Source organism: Haemaphysalis longicornis, unplaced genomic scaffold (genome assembly GCF_048455015.1).
Source record: "Haemaphysalis longicornis isolate Haplotype H1 unplaced genomic scaffold, Haemaphysalis longicornis Haplotype H1 scaffold_14, whole genome shotgun sequence".
Lineage (NCBI taxonomy): Eukaryota > Metazoa > Arthropoda > Arachnida > Ixodida > Ixodidae > Haemaphysalis > Haemaphysalis longicornis.
This window is the reverse complement of record NW_027526245.1, coordinates 60,641,046-60,655,708: the sequence shown is the minus strand read 5'-3', so window position 1 is coordinate 60,655,708 and position 14,663 is coordinate 60,641,046. Positions and strand designations below refer to the sequence as shown.

The 14,663-nt window shown below is 50.0% G+C and overlaps 1 non-coding gene across 1 annotated transcript; it reads left to right on the top strand.

Annotated features, from left to right (window-relative positions):
* Positions 1-5,639: 5,639 nt before the first annotated feature.
* Trnat-agu (transfer RNA threonine (anticodon AGU)) lies at positions 5,640-5,712 on the top strand. Its single transcript has one exon. It is a non-coding gene; the product is annotated as a tRNA-Thr (tRNA).
* Positions 5,713-14,663: the final 8,951 nt, after the last annotated feature.

The following is a 14,663-nucleotide window of genomic DNA, read 5'->3' as shown; positions in this document are numbered from 1 at the left end:
TGCGGGCTCTCCAGCCGTAATGGACTTTTGTCGCTCCTGCTCTTCAGTGGTGAAAGAACGGGCAAGCTGGCGACATTCTTCGGCGTGTTTGGCAGCCTCAGAAATCGGCGTGCACTCAGATACATCAGGATGGTAGGGAAGAATGGTGTCCAGCATGCACGATGGCTCACGCCCATATAGAAGGAAAAACGGAGAAAAACCCGTCGTCGCTTGGATGGCGGTGTTGTAGGCGTACGTCACGTAAGGGAGTACAAGGTCCCAGTTTCCATGGTCAGACGCAACGTACTTGGACAACATGTCCCCGAGAGTACGGTTGAAGCGCTCTGTGAGGCCATTCGTTTGTGGATGGTAGGCAGTGCTCGTTCGGTGGGTGACGCTGCATTCCTTAAGAAGCTCCGCGACGACGTCAGACAGAAAGACGCGTCCCCTGTCGCTGAGTAGCTCCTTAGGCGCACCGTGACGAAGTATAAAACGCCGCAGGAGAAACGAGGCGACGTCCCGTGCGGTAGCAGCTGGTAGAGCGGCGGTCTCAGCATAGCGCGTCAAGTGGTCGATGGCAACTATAGTCCAGCGGTTTCCGGCGGCTGTGCAGGGTAACGGTCCGTACAAATCAATGCCCACACGATCAAATGGTTTCACTGGGCAAGGCAGCGGCTGTAACGGACCACACAGATGAGGTACCGGCGGGTTTCGGCGTTGGCAATCTTGGCAGGATCGAACATATTTCCGCACGAAGTTGTACATCCCGCGCCAGAAGTAACGAATACGCAAACGTTCATAGGTTTTGAGTAGGCCGACATGACCACACGTGGGGTCAGAGTGGAACAAGGCACAAACATCGGACCGCAAATGACGAGGAATCACGAGCAACCATTTGCGGCCATCCAAGTAGTAGTTGCGTCGATAAAGCAGCTGATCGCGTACTGCAAAGTGAGATGCTTGCCTACGGAGAGCGCGTGGCGTTACGGCTTGGGAAGGATTGGTGAGCGAGGTGAGGAGCGCAACAATCCATGGGTCCTTCCGTTGCTCAGCTGCCATATCAGTCACAGCTAAGGAAGACAGATTCCCTGGAGAGTCCGATAGATCAGCAGGTACGGGTGAACGGGAGAGAGCGTCGGCGTCCGAATGCTTCTGACCAGACCTGTATTTCACTCGTATATCATATTCCTGGAGGCGAAGCGCCCATCGCCCCAGACGACCTGCCGTATCTTTCAAAGAAGACAGCCAACAGAGGGCGTGGTGGTCAGTGACCACATCAAATGGGCGGCCATACAGATATGGTCGAAATTTAGTAAGCGCCCAGATGATGGCCAAGCACTCCTTCTCGGTAACTGTATAATTGGATTCTGGCTTCGTTAGGGTGCGGCTGGCATAGGCGACGACATATTCGTCGAAACCTGGTTTACGTTGGCACAGCACAGCCCCAAGGCCAACTCCGCTGGCGTCAGTATGAAGTTCGGTAGGCGCTGTAGGGTCGAAGTGTCGAAGTATGGGTGGCGAGGTCAGGAGACGGCGCAAAGTCTGGAACGCGTGGTCGCAGGCCGGAGACCAGGCAGGCAAGTCACGGACACCACCGAGGAGCTTCGTCAATGGCTCAATGATGGAAGCAAAGTTGCGAATGAAACGCCGGAAATACGAGCAAAGCCCTACGAAGCTCCGAAGGGATTTTATGTTGGTTGGCTTCGGGAATTCGGCGACAGCGCGAAGCTTTGCTGGGTCGGGGAGCACGCCGTCCTTGGAGACGACATGACCCAAGATGGTAAGTTTCGTGGCGGCGAAGCGACACTTTTTAAGGTTAAGTTGGAGCCCAGCTCTAGAAAGGCATGTTAGAACTTTCTCCAAACGGTGAAGGTGCGTCTGAAAATCGGCGGAAAAGATGACAATGTCGTCGAGATAGCAAAGACAGATCTTCCACTTGAGGCCCCGCAAAACATTGTCCATCATTCGTTCAAATGTTGCAGGGGCGTTGCATAGCCCGAACGGCATGACATTAAATTCATACAATCCATCAGGTGTGACAAATGCCGTTTTTGGGCGATCATCATCCGCCATAGGAACCTGCCAATACCCGGACCTTAAATCAAGCGACGAGAAAAATTCTGCACCCTGCAAGCTGTCCAGAGCATCATCTATGCGAGGGAGAGGATAGACGTCCCTGCGCGTGATTTTGTTGAGGCGGCGATAGTCTACACAAAATCGAATAGAGCCATCTTTTTTCCGGACGAGAACGACAGGCTATGCCCAGGGACTGCTTGAGGGTCGAACAACGCCACGCTGGAGCATGTCGTCGACGTGCTGCTCGATGGTGCGACGCTCGGCTGGGGAGACCCGATACGGCCGTTGCCGAAGGGGAGCATGGCTTCCAGTGTCGATGGTGTGCTCCACAGCGGTCGTGCGCCCAAGCGCGTTGTGTGAAAAATCAAAAGACGAACGGAATCTCTGAAGTAGAGCCATAAGTTGAGCTTGTTGGGTGCTGTCTAGAGCATCGTCCACGGAGGCACGGAAAAGGTCAGTCGCTGAGTTTGGATCTGACGAACACGGATCTAGTCCGTCGATGTCAATGTGTGACACGCCATCCGTAACGTTGAAAACAAGGCCAGGATCTATATGTTCTAGACTTCCAAGAGTTTCGCCTTTTAGGAGGGCGCACGGTACGGTCGAAATGTTCGTGATGAACATGGCGCTTCCCCCGGAGTGGAAATCCAGAACAGCAAACGGCAGCGGAAAAAGGTTGCGGTGGTGAAACGTGTCAGATGGCGTAAACAGCGCCGTGGCGTCGGTCACAGACACACAGCATACAGGCACACATACAGAAGAACAGGGCGGAATGGGAGTGTCTTCTGCCACGACAAGTTTAGCAGCGTGGATGGGATGGTCGTCGTCGAACAATGCGTCAGAAAAGGTAGAAAGTTCCACTTGTGCGCGTGCGCAGTCAATCACTGCGTTATTGCGAGAAAGAAAGTCCCATCCTAATATTACTTCATGGGAGCAAGCCGGAAGCACTATAAACTCAATATGGTGCACGACGTCCTGAATAACGACCCGAGCCGTGCACGCAGCCATTGGCTCGACATGTTGTGCACTTGCGGTTCGGAGCGATAGTCCATCCAGGGGCGTCTTTACTTTGCGAAGGGAACGGCAGAGATCAGCGTGAATAACGGAAACGGCGGCTCCTGTGTCGACCAGAGCTAATGCGCGAATGCCTTCAACAATAACATCGATGACATTGGTAGGGGACGGAAGGGGATGAGGCCTTGGACTTTTCGACATCGACGCAGTTCGTGCCTCAGGAACTGCGGCGTCTAGTTTTCCGCATTTTCTGGACCAGGACGGCGCCGCATCGCGGAGAGCGAGCGACGGCGTGGTGACGGCGACCGGTGGTCAGTAAAGGCGGCGCGGTTCGAAGAGGAGGTCGGGAACGACGAACGTGGAGTCACATGGACTTGAGGTGACTGAGGAAAGCCTGCAGGCTCAGAGTTCCAGGTTGACGGCGGATAACGACGACAATAGCGTGCAACGTGCCCAGGCATCCTGCACGCAAAGCAGATAGGGCGATTGTCCGGTGTTCGCCATGCACTCCGGGGTTGGGGCATGAACTGAGGTTGGGAAAGCACCGGAGGCGGAACCCGAGGTCGAACTGGGAATGTCGGCTGGAACGTCACGGCAGGCTGCTGCAATGGTCTGGTGGCGACATCGGCATAAGTGACTGGCGCAACTACTGGCACGTACTGCGGAGACGACGGCGGAAGTGCTTCGGCAATTTGACCCCGGAGGACATCTCTGAGGGCAGGCTCTAGCGTGGACACAGACTTCGTCGTGGAGGGTAGGAGGGACAACTGTCGGGCCACTTCCTCACGTACGAAGTCTTTAATTTGCGTAAGCAATGCGGAATCGGCCGAAATCGCAGCCAAACTCAACCCAGAGCTATCCCGTGCAAGAGATCCTCGAGTGAGGGCCCGTTGCTTCCGCAGCTCATCAAAGCTTAAGCAGAGCTTGACGACATCGGCAACCGTGCTCAAGTCCTTGGACAAAAGCATTTGGAAGGCGTCGTCATCTATGCCTTTTAAAATATGCTTGACTTTATCATCTTCCGCCATAGATGGGTCGACGCGCTTACATAGGTCCACGACGTCTTCAATATAGCTAATAAAGCTCTCGCCAGCCTGCTGTGCTCGAACACGCAGACGCTGCTCCGCTTGAAGCTTTCGCACCGCTGGTCGGCCAAAGGCCGCAATGAACTTTACCTTGAACTCAGACCACGTCCGGCAGTCGCGCTTGTTGTTCCCATACCATAACTCGGCGGCGCCCTTCAGAGAGAAGCCGACGTCATTCAGTTTCATGGCGTCGTCCCATCGGTTATGAGTGCTTACGCGTTCATACAGGGACAGCCAATCCTCGGCGTCGTTATTGTCGGTTCCGTTGAAGAATGGAGGTTCCCGCTGCATAGCACCGTAGCACATCACCGTCGGTGATGAGGGCGTAGTACTCTGGTCCGGTTGGTTGTTCATGGCCGAGGGCAACTTCCGGCTCCGGAGTTCCAGGATTAAGGCGTACCCCGCACCTCCACCACTTGAAAGGTGATTTATTGGCGAAGATCTTTCTGGAGGCGAGAGGTTAGGAATCGCGGATCAGGGAAGCGGACACGAGCCGATCGAAGCAGTCCGAGAGAACCCCGTCGCTCCAGGCGATGGCGATGAGGATTACCGACAGTCTTTTTGCTGATGATGACGCTGCTAGCACTGGTCAACATGACCCACTCTGGGTAATGACTACTAGGTTGGCGGTCAAAGTGATATGATTGCTCGTGGTCGCTCCGCAGTTTTCTGAACTGTGCTTAAATTCAAAGTGAACCTTCAGCCATTGCGTGTTTACCCCGTCTTTTATTTTTAACCTGACCTAGTGATCTCATGACCCCGTGTTGTCGCTCCGCGGTTGCCTGAACTCTGCTAAATTTGAAAGCGAACATTTCCCCAGTGCGCTAGAACAATTCTCTAGTGTGTTTTAACACTTCTTTTACTTTTACATCGTACTACTGAACTCTGTATACAGACCGCTTGTCGTTTTTTCTTTCTTTCTTTTTTTTTTTTTTTCATTTGTGTCATTATTCACCTGACGTAGCATGTTAGGCTATCTGCTGGACAGACCTCGTCAGTACCATTAAACTGCGTTCTCTCTCTCTCTGGGTAATGACGACTCTGATGCTTTTCGGGAGCAAAGCTAACATTCTTCACTACAATATATATATATATATATATATATATATATATATATATATATATATATATATATATATATATATATATATATATATATATATATATATATATATATATATATATATATATATATCTGTCTTAATTGTCTTAATTCACCGAGCCCCTCATGTCCAATTCTGATTCGCTACATGCATAGCGAGGGACTCTGTTCTGGCAGTCTTGGTGCCAAAGGTAGCTTAAGAGGGTTCAACGCTGGTCGACCACTCTCGACATGTCGTTGACAGTCAAGTCATGGCCCGGCAGTTAAAAAGAAGGTCCCCTTCACGCCGAGTAGTCCGAGTGGAGCTGGCTACCACCCCCAAGTGCAGGAAACAAAAAAAAATACCTTCACATAAATACCCCAAAAAATGGTGGGGAACAGCCCCGCCGGTAGCGTAGTGGTTATCACACCAGACCAGTATTCTGGAGGTCGTGGGTTCGAATCTCACCCGGTGGGTATTTTTTCACTACGATCTTTCTGACTCAAAAAATGCTTCATCTCTTTCTAAGACATACCACATTTGTCTCTTCGCTTACCGAGGTATTCTTGACTGCCAACCCTTATTCTGTCTTATTTCACCCAACCCCTCCTTTTGCAATTCTGATTCGCTACAAGCATAGTGAGGGCCTCTGTTCTGTCAGTCTTGTTGCCAAAGGTCTCTTAAGAGGGTTCAACGCTGGTCGACCACTGTCGACATGTCGCAGACACTCGAGCTACGGCCCGGGGGTTAAAAAGAAGGTCCCCTTCACCCCGAGTAGTCCGAGGGGAGCTGGCTACCACCCCCAAGTGCAAGAATAAAAAAATGCCTTGACATAAATACCCCAAAAAGTGGTGGGGAAACAGCCCCGCCGGTAGCGTAGTGGTTATAGCACCAGACCGGTATTCTGGAGGTCTTGGGTTCGGATCCCACCTGGCGGGAATTTTTTCACTACTTTCTGACTAAAAAAACTCTTCATATGTTTCTAAGACATACCGCATTCCCCCTTTGCTTTCCGAGGTTTGCTTTACTGCCAACCCTTATTCTGTCCTAATTCACCGAGCCCCTCATTTTCCAATTGTGACTCGCTATATTATATATATTTATATAAATATATATATATATATATGTATATATATATATATATATATATATATATATATATATATATATATATATATATATATATATATATATATATATATATATATATATATATATATATACATACTCATGGCTACTGCTCGCACCACGATGGAGAACCTGACCTGGAAGTATCCTAAAACGAACATCAACTCCGTCGTCATCGGCGACTCACAGATGAAGCATTTCTTCACGAACTTTGATCCCCTCCGGCACGGGACCCCGGCCTTCATTTGCCAGTTGGACGCCAGTGTCAGTGATATTCTGCCCCTCCTGGACTTCGTCCCACGAACAGCGAGTGTGTTGGTCCTCCACGTCGGAGCGAATGACATCCGAAAAAGACACAGATCGGCAACAAGCACATTCGGCCACTACCAGGAAATGCTGGAGCTTGTTCATCGGGAGCGCCCGGACATTGCGGACATATTCGTCACCCTGCTTCTTCCCCAGACCCCGAACCGCCGTCGCGGATGCGCCAACAGAAGAGCGGTGGAGCGGTACAACCGGGAGGCCTGCCACTTCAACTCGCTGTTGCGGGCGCACTGCCGCCGGTCCTGTAACGTCCGCTACATAGACCACGGCATGGAGTGGCTGCCGTCGGGACGGGTGTTCGCTGCGGACGGACTCCACCCTAGTTTCGAGGGGGTCGCTGTGATGACAAGCCACCTGCAGCAAATCCTCCTGCGAAACTCTGCTCGCTCCGCACATGCATGGATGGACCACGCGTCGTCCGTTTCTACAACCCACCCGAACCTCAACAGTAATTCGGACTTCCCCGTGTTCCCACAGAAGGAAGAGGCAAAAAGCGACTTGAAGAACGACTTGAACAACGAAATTGTGGGCGGCGCTCGCCGAAAGATTGTTCAACCTCCTGCGCGGACCAGCCCGACTGCTGATGAGCCTGGGGGCCCTCGTCGGGCCGACTCTCCTACGTCGAGGCGGCGGGCGCGGGCGTGCTTGGTGCTCAGAATTGACAAGACAGCAGCTCAGGTGAGGTCCGCTCTAACGCAACATGCTCCAGGTCCTTTCTAGAATTGCGCAAATGTGTGGAGAAACGAGTACGGTTTGACTCGCATGCGTGCTACCTAAATTCTTACGTGAAATATAATAAAGCACCCAAGGGTCTCCAAGTCAAATTATCACCATCAATGTCGACACTTAATGACACCGAGAGGAATCAGTGGACAAAAATTTTAAATGACGCATCCGTAAGCCTGACGAAATTGGTTATGGAACACAGCACTCGGAAGGCCCAAGAGCTAAAGTCAACAGAACTGGCAAAACGTAAGGAATCAGTTCTTTCAGAATTAGAACAATGTGAACTAGGGAGGTACGAAAATAAAAAGCAGGTAATGGCGGAGAAAAGAAAATCAAAAAAGTACGAACGAGATCAACTTCCCATTTGCGGGAACGGGGCGGCACAGGCGGAGGCTTCGGGGGTGGACGGCCGCGTTGGGCCCGCACTGATATGCGACTCAAAAGACAACCTGCCGTGTTCTAACGTTGTGAACGTCTCAAGCAGACAGCTCTCTCCAGCTGAACTCAAACTACTTTCAAAAGGACTAAATTTCTCTCCGTCCTCGGGAAACGTCAATGAATTCGAACTGTATCAGGACCTCGACAACTTTGCTAGAAACCTGCGCCTACGAGAATACTTTCATGACCAGCCCACGGGCAGCAAAGAACTATTTCCCGGACTTTCAGACAAAATGTTTACACCAAGTGAGCAACGGGATAAGCACTTAGACATGTACATTTCGGCCGTACAGAAAGATATCATCACAACGTTCGAAAAACGGTTGCCCGTTCGCAGCAACCTCGGATCAGACGAACGCGAAGCACTCAAGAGCCTCAGTGAGGATTCTGGCATCGTAATAAAACCGGCGGATAAGGGAGGGGCTGTAGTGATTCTGAACAAAAATGACTACCTAAAAGAGGGGCAGCGACAGCTAACTGATAAGACATTCTACCGCAAGCTTGCTGCCGACCCAACAATACAGTTTGAAGCCGAAATTATCGACGCACTCAAGTCATTGCTGGACGATGGGAAAATTACCCACGCAATGTATAAATTAATGGTACCTCATAATTCTAAGCCTGGCCGGTTCTACCTTCTTCCCAAAATACATAAAGAAAATAATCCTGGCCGCCCTATCGTGTCGAGCAATGGAACGGCAACAGAAAAAATATCCAGTTTTATCGACCACCTAATTAAGGATATCCCTCCAACGTTCCCCTCATACATAAAAGATATGGGTCACTTCCTCCGCGAGGTTTCGAACCTAGTTGTCCCACCTGGCAGTTTTCTCGTCACCATGGACGTTACGTCGCTCTATACAAACATTCCTCATACTGATGGCATACTGGCCGCGATTTCATCTTACGGTGACTCTAATTTTTGCTTAGATGTCAGCCCTGCACATTAGAAACCCTTCTCCGCCTAGTCCTTGAATACAATCACTTTGAATTCGACAGTGAACACTCCCTTCAAATTAACGGCACAGCCATGGGGCCTAAAATGGCACCAACATATGCCAATATCTTCATGGCGTCATTGGAAACGGAATTCATTGGAAAACGCTGCCCTAAACCTGTAATTTACAAGCGCTTTCTGGATGACATCTTCTTCATTTGGGACAACGATGAGGCGAGCCTCACGGAATTCATTTCAGATATCAACTCCCTGCATCCTTCAATAAAACTAACCCATCAGATCTCAACCAAAACCATTAATTTCTTAGATGTCACGCTGCTCCTGGACAGTGGGAACATTTCAACAACATTGTACAGGAAGCCCACTGACCGCCAACAGTATCTCCACTTCTTTAGCAGCCACCCTCGCCATTGTAAAACAGGCATACCGTATTCACAGGCACACAGGTACTGTAGAATATGCTCTGGGCAGGAGGATTTCGAGAAAAACGCACGTGAACTTAAGACCTCCCTGATTGGCCAAAAATACCCAGAAGGAATAGTTGACGATGCAATTGATCGCGCTCGCAACTTAGAAAGAGAGGACATTCTAGCTGAAAGCCGAAAAGGAAACCACCCCGAGACTAATTTGGTTCTCACCTACTCTTCCAAAATTCCTAAAGTAAATGACATCTTGAGAAGAAATTTCAATATCATCAAACAGAGCGACCGGTTGTCGGCCATTTTCCAGCAGCCCCCTCGTGTTGTGTACCGACGTGGCAAAAACTTGAGGGACCTCTTAGTCAACGCTAAAACAGAGCCACCTGAGCGAGCCCAAGGCTGCCGACCATGCGGCAAGCCGCGCTGTAAAGTCTGCGCCCACATCGAGACGACTAATATTGCCCAAGCCAGCAGGTCAACCTTTAAATATGCTATCAAAGAAAATTTAAATTGCGACAACTCAAACGTAATCTATAAACTTCGTTGCCTCGTTTGTAATCAGGAGTACATTGGACAGACCGAAACGCCCTTCCGCACCAGATTTAACAATCACAAGTCGCATGTAAAGGGACTTCCCGGTCTTCCACTGTCCAGGCACCTCCGCCTCCCGGATCACCCCTTCGAAAGAATACAAGTAGTGTTAATTCAGTCCGGCTTCCGCAATACTTACGAGCGGGAACAGAGAGAATCGTTCTTTATACATAAATTTCGGACGCTTACTGAGGGTATAAACGAGAGCGCAGGGAGATTGGGCTGCCTACGAGACCATACGTGAACTTTTTTTTTATTATTATTATTATTATTTTTGGGGGGGAGGGGGCGGGGGGCGGGGGGCGTGCGGCGAGGGAGCCAAACGAGTGCTGTTAGCAATAAATCTGCGGTTCAGACCTATTTTTCTCCTCATTATCGTTTTGCCATTTTTAATGAAATAGAGAACACGCGCCTGGCGACCACACGGTTACGAGCTTCGGGAAAACGGGGGGGGGGGGTGCTAGGGGGGTGCGTTTCCGCACGGGAATGACTCCTCCGGCGACGTTTCGGCGCTCCGCTAGCGCTTCTGCACCAATAAATCTCCGTGGCGCGCCGCGCCGACTCGGGCTACCGATTACAACACGACTTCGGACCATGTTGAGTGGGCGGACCTTGCCCGACGCCGCAGCCTCCGTACTCATGTTTCCTCCGCTCCTCTCGCTATGTGTGTTTAGACCCTGTATTGGCATTCGTGAGCTACTGGGGGCCATGTCGCGTCTATCTACATTCGCAACAACGTTCTTCAAACATAATTCACTCCTAGGGGTTTTTCTTCGGTTTTTTTTCTTCTTTTTCTTCTCTCTCCTTCTACAGTATGCGGAATGCGGCACGTCACGTCATTCTGAGCCGCTGAGCGGTTCCTCACTCTACCTTTCAAGTTTCCGCTGTTCGACCTTCGTATTCGTCAGTGTCTGCTTCTGAGAACCCCCCTTTCTTCTGCCTCCCCTTTTCTCCCCTCTTTCTCTATTTCTAATTGCCTCCTTCTTTATACTCCTTTTTTCTCCTGTTTTCCTTTTCCCCTCTCCTTGCTTTGTATCGCCGCTCGCCTGGGGAGAGACGTGTATATGTGCCGCTGAGATTATTGTACATGTTTGCTTTCATTTATTTGGTTTCTTTTCTGGCAAGAAAAAGAGGTAGAGGGCAAAATTCCCCTCTCTCGTGAAGTGTGTATCGTAGAGCATATTCAGTCACTTGTAATTTTCCCTGAAGCAGACCAGACCACTGGTCGAAACTGTCGAAATAAAGTATTTGTTAGTGTTTTCCAAGTGGTCGCACCCAAGGTTTTGAATATATATATATATATATATATATATATATAGCGAATCAAAATAGGGAATAAGGGGCTCGTAGAAATAACACAGAAATAAGGGTCGGCAGTCAAGAAAACCTCGGAAAGCAAAGGGGAGGTTGTGGTAGGTCATTGAAACAGATAAAGAATTTGGAAAGAAAGAAAGAAAGTGGAGAAAAAATTCTTTATCTGTTTCAATGACCTACCACAACTTCCCCTTTGCTTTCCGAGGTTTTCTTGACTGCCGACCCTTAATTCTGTGTTATATATATATATATATATATATATATATATATATATATATATATATATATATATATATATATAGGAAAGCAAGTTCTCTTTGCTGAAACGTAGGCCACAATCGTGCTTTTACCTTGTTCGAAGTTTTTCTTCTCTTATATATATATATATATATATATATATATATATATATATATATATATATATATATATATATATATATATATTGTTACGGTGACGCTCAGGCGTTGAGGGGTGAGCTGAGGGTTTATTTAAAAAAACCTGGGTGAGGACCATCGCTGAGCGTCGTGTCCGAGCCATGGATACGCGAACCAGCACCTCGTTCTTCTCTTCGTCGCCCCGCCGTTTTCGCCGGCGGGATTGGCCTGTGACATAGTCAATGCCATCTACTGTGCACAAAATTCAACAAGTTATGTAGCGTGACATTTCCCCCCTCCGCAGACGAAACCCGCTGGGTGAGTCACTCAGTAGCACGAGGGTGATAAGTCTTTAGCCGGGCGACGTGCACAAGTTGGGTCTTGCTGGACCGGCGACCATGTGTTGTGAGACGCGAAATGACGTAGGTCACGTCGCTTACACGGTCGAGAAAAACGAATGGGCCAGTGTAACGCGACAAAAACTTGCTACACAGTCCGCGTTTCCTAAAGGGAGTCCATAACCACACCAAATCACCTTTACAGAATGATACACTGCGGTGGCGAACGTCGTATCTCTGTTTAGACCGGTACTGTGATGCAAGGGTGCACAGGCGAGCTAATTGGCGGGACTCTTCGGCCAGGCACAGAGTCTTGGCAACTGACTCCTCGTCGTGCAACGAGAATGGCAGGATAGTGCCCAGAGGAGTACGAGGATTGCGTGCGTAGACGAGGTAGACGGGACTGTAGCCGGTTGTTTCGTGCTTGGCCGTGTTGTACGCGTAAGTTATGAAAGGCAATACTTCATCCCAGTTTTTGTGGTCTGATGCCACGTACATTGAAATCATGTTGAGAAGTGTTCGATTTGTGCGTTCAACAAGTCCGTTGGTCTGCGGATGATATGGTGTAGCATGACGAAACTGTGAGGTGCAAAGGCGAAGTAGCTCCTCTACAACATCCGCAATAAATTAGCGGCCACGATCACCAATAAGCACGCGCGGAGCGCCATGCCTCAGAATCATAAAATTTAGCAGGAACACCGAAACCGAGGCAGCTGAAGCTGTTGGTACAGCCGCAGTTTCTGCGTAACGCGTCAGGTGGTCCACGCAGACGATAACCCAGCGGTTTCCAGCTGGCGTCCGTGGAAGTGGGCCAACGAAATCAATCCCGACTTTCTCAAATGGAGCAGTGAGTGGATTCACAGGATGGAGGAGGCCGGGCGGTGTGGTTGCAGGACGCTTGTAACGCTGACACTCCACACAACTGGCGACGTATTTTTCAGTCGTGCGCCGCATTTTGGGCCAGTAAAAGCGTTCTTGTACGCGGTGTAATGTGCGAGTGAAGCCAAGGTGCCCAGACGTCATGTCATCATGCATAGCACGAAGCACGCAAGGGCGCAGCAGCTCGGGTACAACGAGAAGGAACCGCGCTCCAGTCGCATTGTAGTTTGCTTTGTAGAGCAGACCACCCCGAATAGAAAGGCGGTTGGGATGGGTGGAGTCACGAGCAGTGGCGAAATAGGACGCTAGCTTGGGGTCACCTTCCTGTTCTCGCCGGAAGGTTTCTGTGTCACGGAATGTCTCAACGACTGCTGCAAGATATTCGTCGAAATTGTCAGCGTCGCAGGCGGTAGATGAAACTGGCAGCCGGGAAAGGCAGTCAGCGTCGGTGTGTCTGCGGCCGCTTTTGTAAGAAACAACGAAATCATATTCTTGGAGTCTGATGGCCCAGCGGGCGAGCCGTCCAGATGGATCACGTAGTCCAACGAGCCAACATAAGGAGTGGTGGTCCGTAACAATTGTAAAAGGCCGTCCATATATGTAAGGGCGAAACTTATGCACAGCAAAGATGACAGCCAAACATTCTTGCTCAGTCACTGTACAATTTTTCTCAGGTTTGCTGAGCGTGCGGCTCGCGTAGGCAATCACATGCTCAGTGCCGTGAAGTCTCTGCACAAGGACTGCTCCGATTCCGATGCCGCTGGCGTCCGTATGCACTTCTGTAGGAGCAGCCGGATCGAAATGGCGTAGTATTGGCCCCGACGTGAGAAGAAATTTCCGTTGAGAAAAGGAGGCTTCGCACTCAGATGTCCAGTAGAACGGAGCATTTTTGCGTAACAGAGAAGACAGGGGAGAAGCGAGCTCTGCAAAGTTTGGTACAAACCGACGAAAGTAGGAGCATAGCCCCAGGAAACTTCGTAGGTCGCGCACAGACTTTGGCTGCTTAAACTGACTCACGGCTTCAATCTTTTGTGAATCAGGTCTAACGCCATCTTTGTCGACTAGATGCCCCAACACTAAGGTCTGGCGCTCGCCGAAACGGCATTTTTTTTAATTTAGCACAAGGCCGGCTTTTTCCAGGAAGTTCAGGACCATGTCAAGGCGGGTGTTGTGCTCTTCAAAAGTGCGTCCAAAAATTACTACGTCGTCGAGGTAGCACAGACAAATATCCCACTTTAAACCGCGCAAAATTGTGTCCATGAACTTTTCAAATGTAGCTGGGGCGTTACAAAGGCCAAACGGCATGACGTTAAACTCAAATAGCCCGTAAGGAGTTACAAAAGCCGTCTTCTCTTTGTGGGCCGGATCCATCGGAATTTGCCAGTAACCAGATCTTAAGTCAACTGACGAAAAGTAGGAGGCGGAGTGCAGACAGTCAATGACATCATCTATGCGAGGAAGAGGGTACACGTCCTTCTTTGTAATTGCGTTCAGGCGTCTGTAGTCAACACAGAATCGCCAGGAACCATCCTTCTTCTTCACCAGGATTACCGGCGCTGCCCAAGGGCTAGCTGATTCCTGTACCACTCCCTTCTGTAGCATCTCGTTGACCTGGACTGCGATGACCTTCCTCTCGCCAGGAGAAACCCGATAGGGGTTTTGCCGGAGCGGGCGGGCGGTTCCGGTGTCTATGCTGTGGCGCGTTCTAGGAGGCGGGATTTCGGTCTTGTTGCCGGGGCTGGTGGAAAAGTCAAACCCTGTCGCATGCCTTGAAAGGACATGGGCTAACGCCTCCCTCTCGGCAGAAGGAAGACCATTGTTTATCATCTTCAAAAGCTGCTCGTCACGCGTAGCGCAGTCACCCTTCGAATCGCAAGTTTCGTCACTCACTGTTGCAAGGGGTACTCTGGTATCCTTTTCAAATAGCGCAAGCTTCA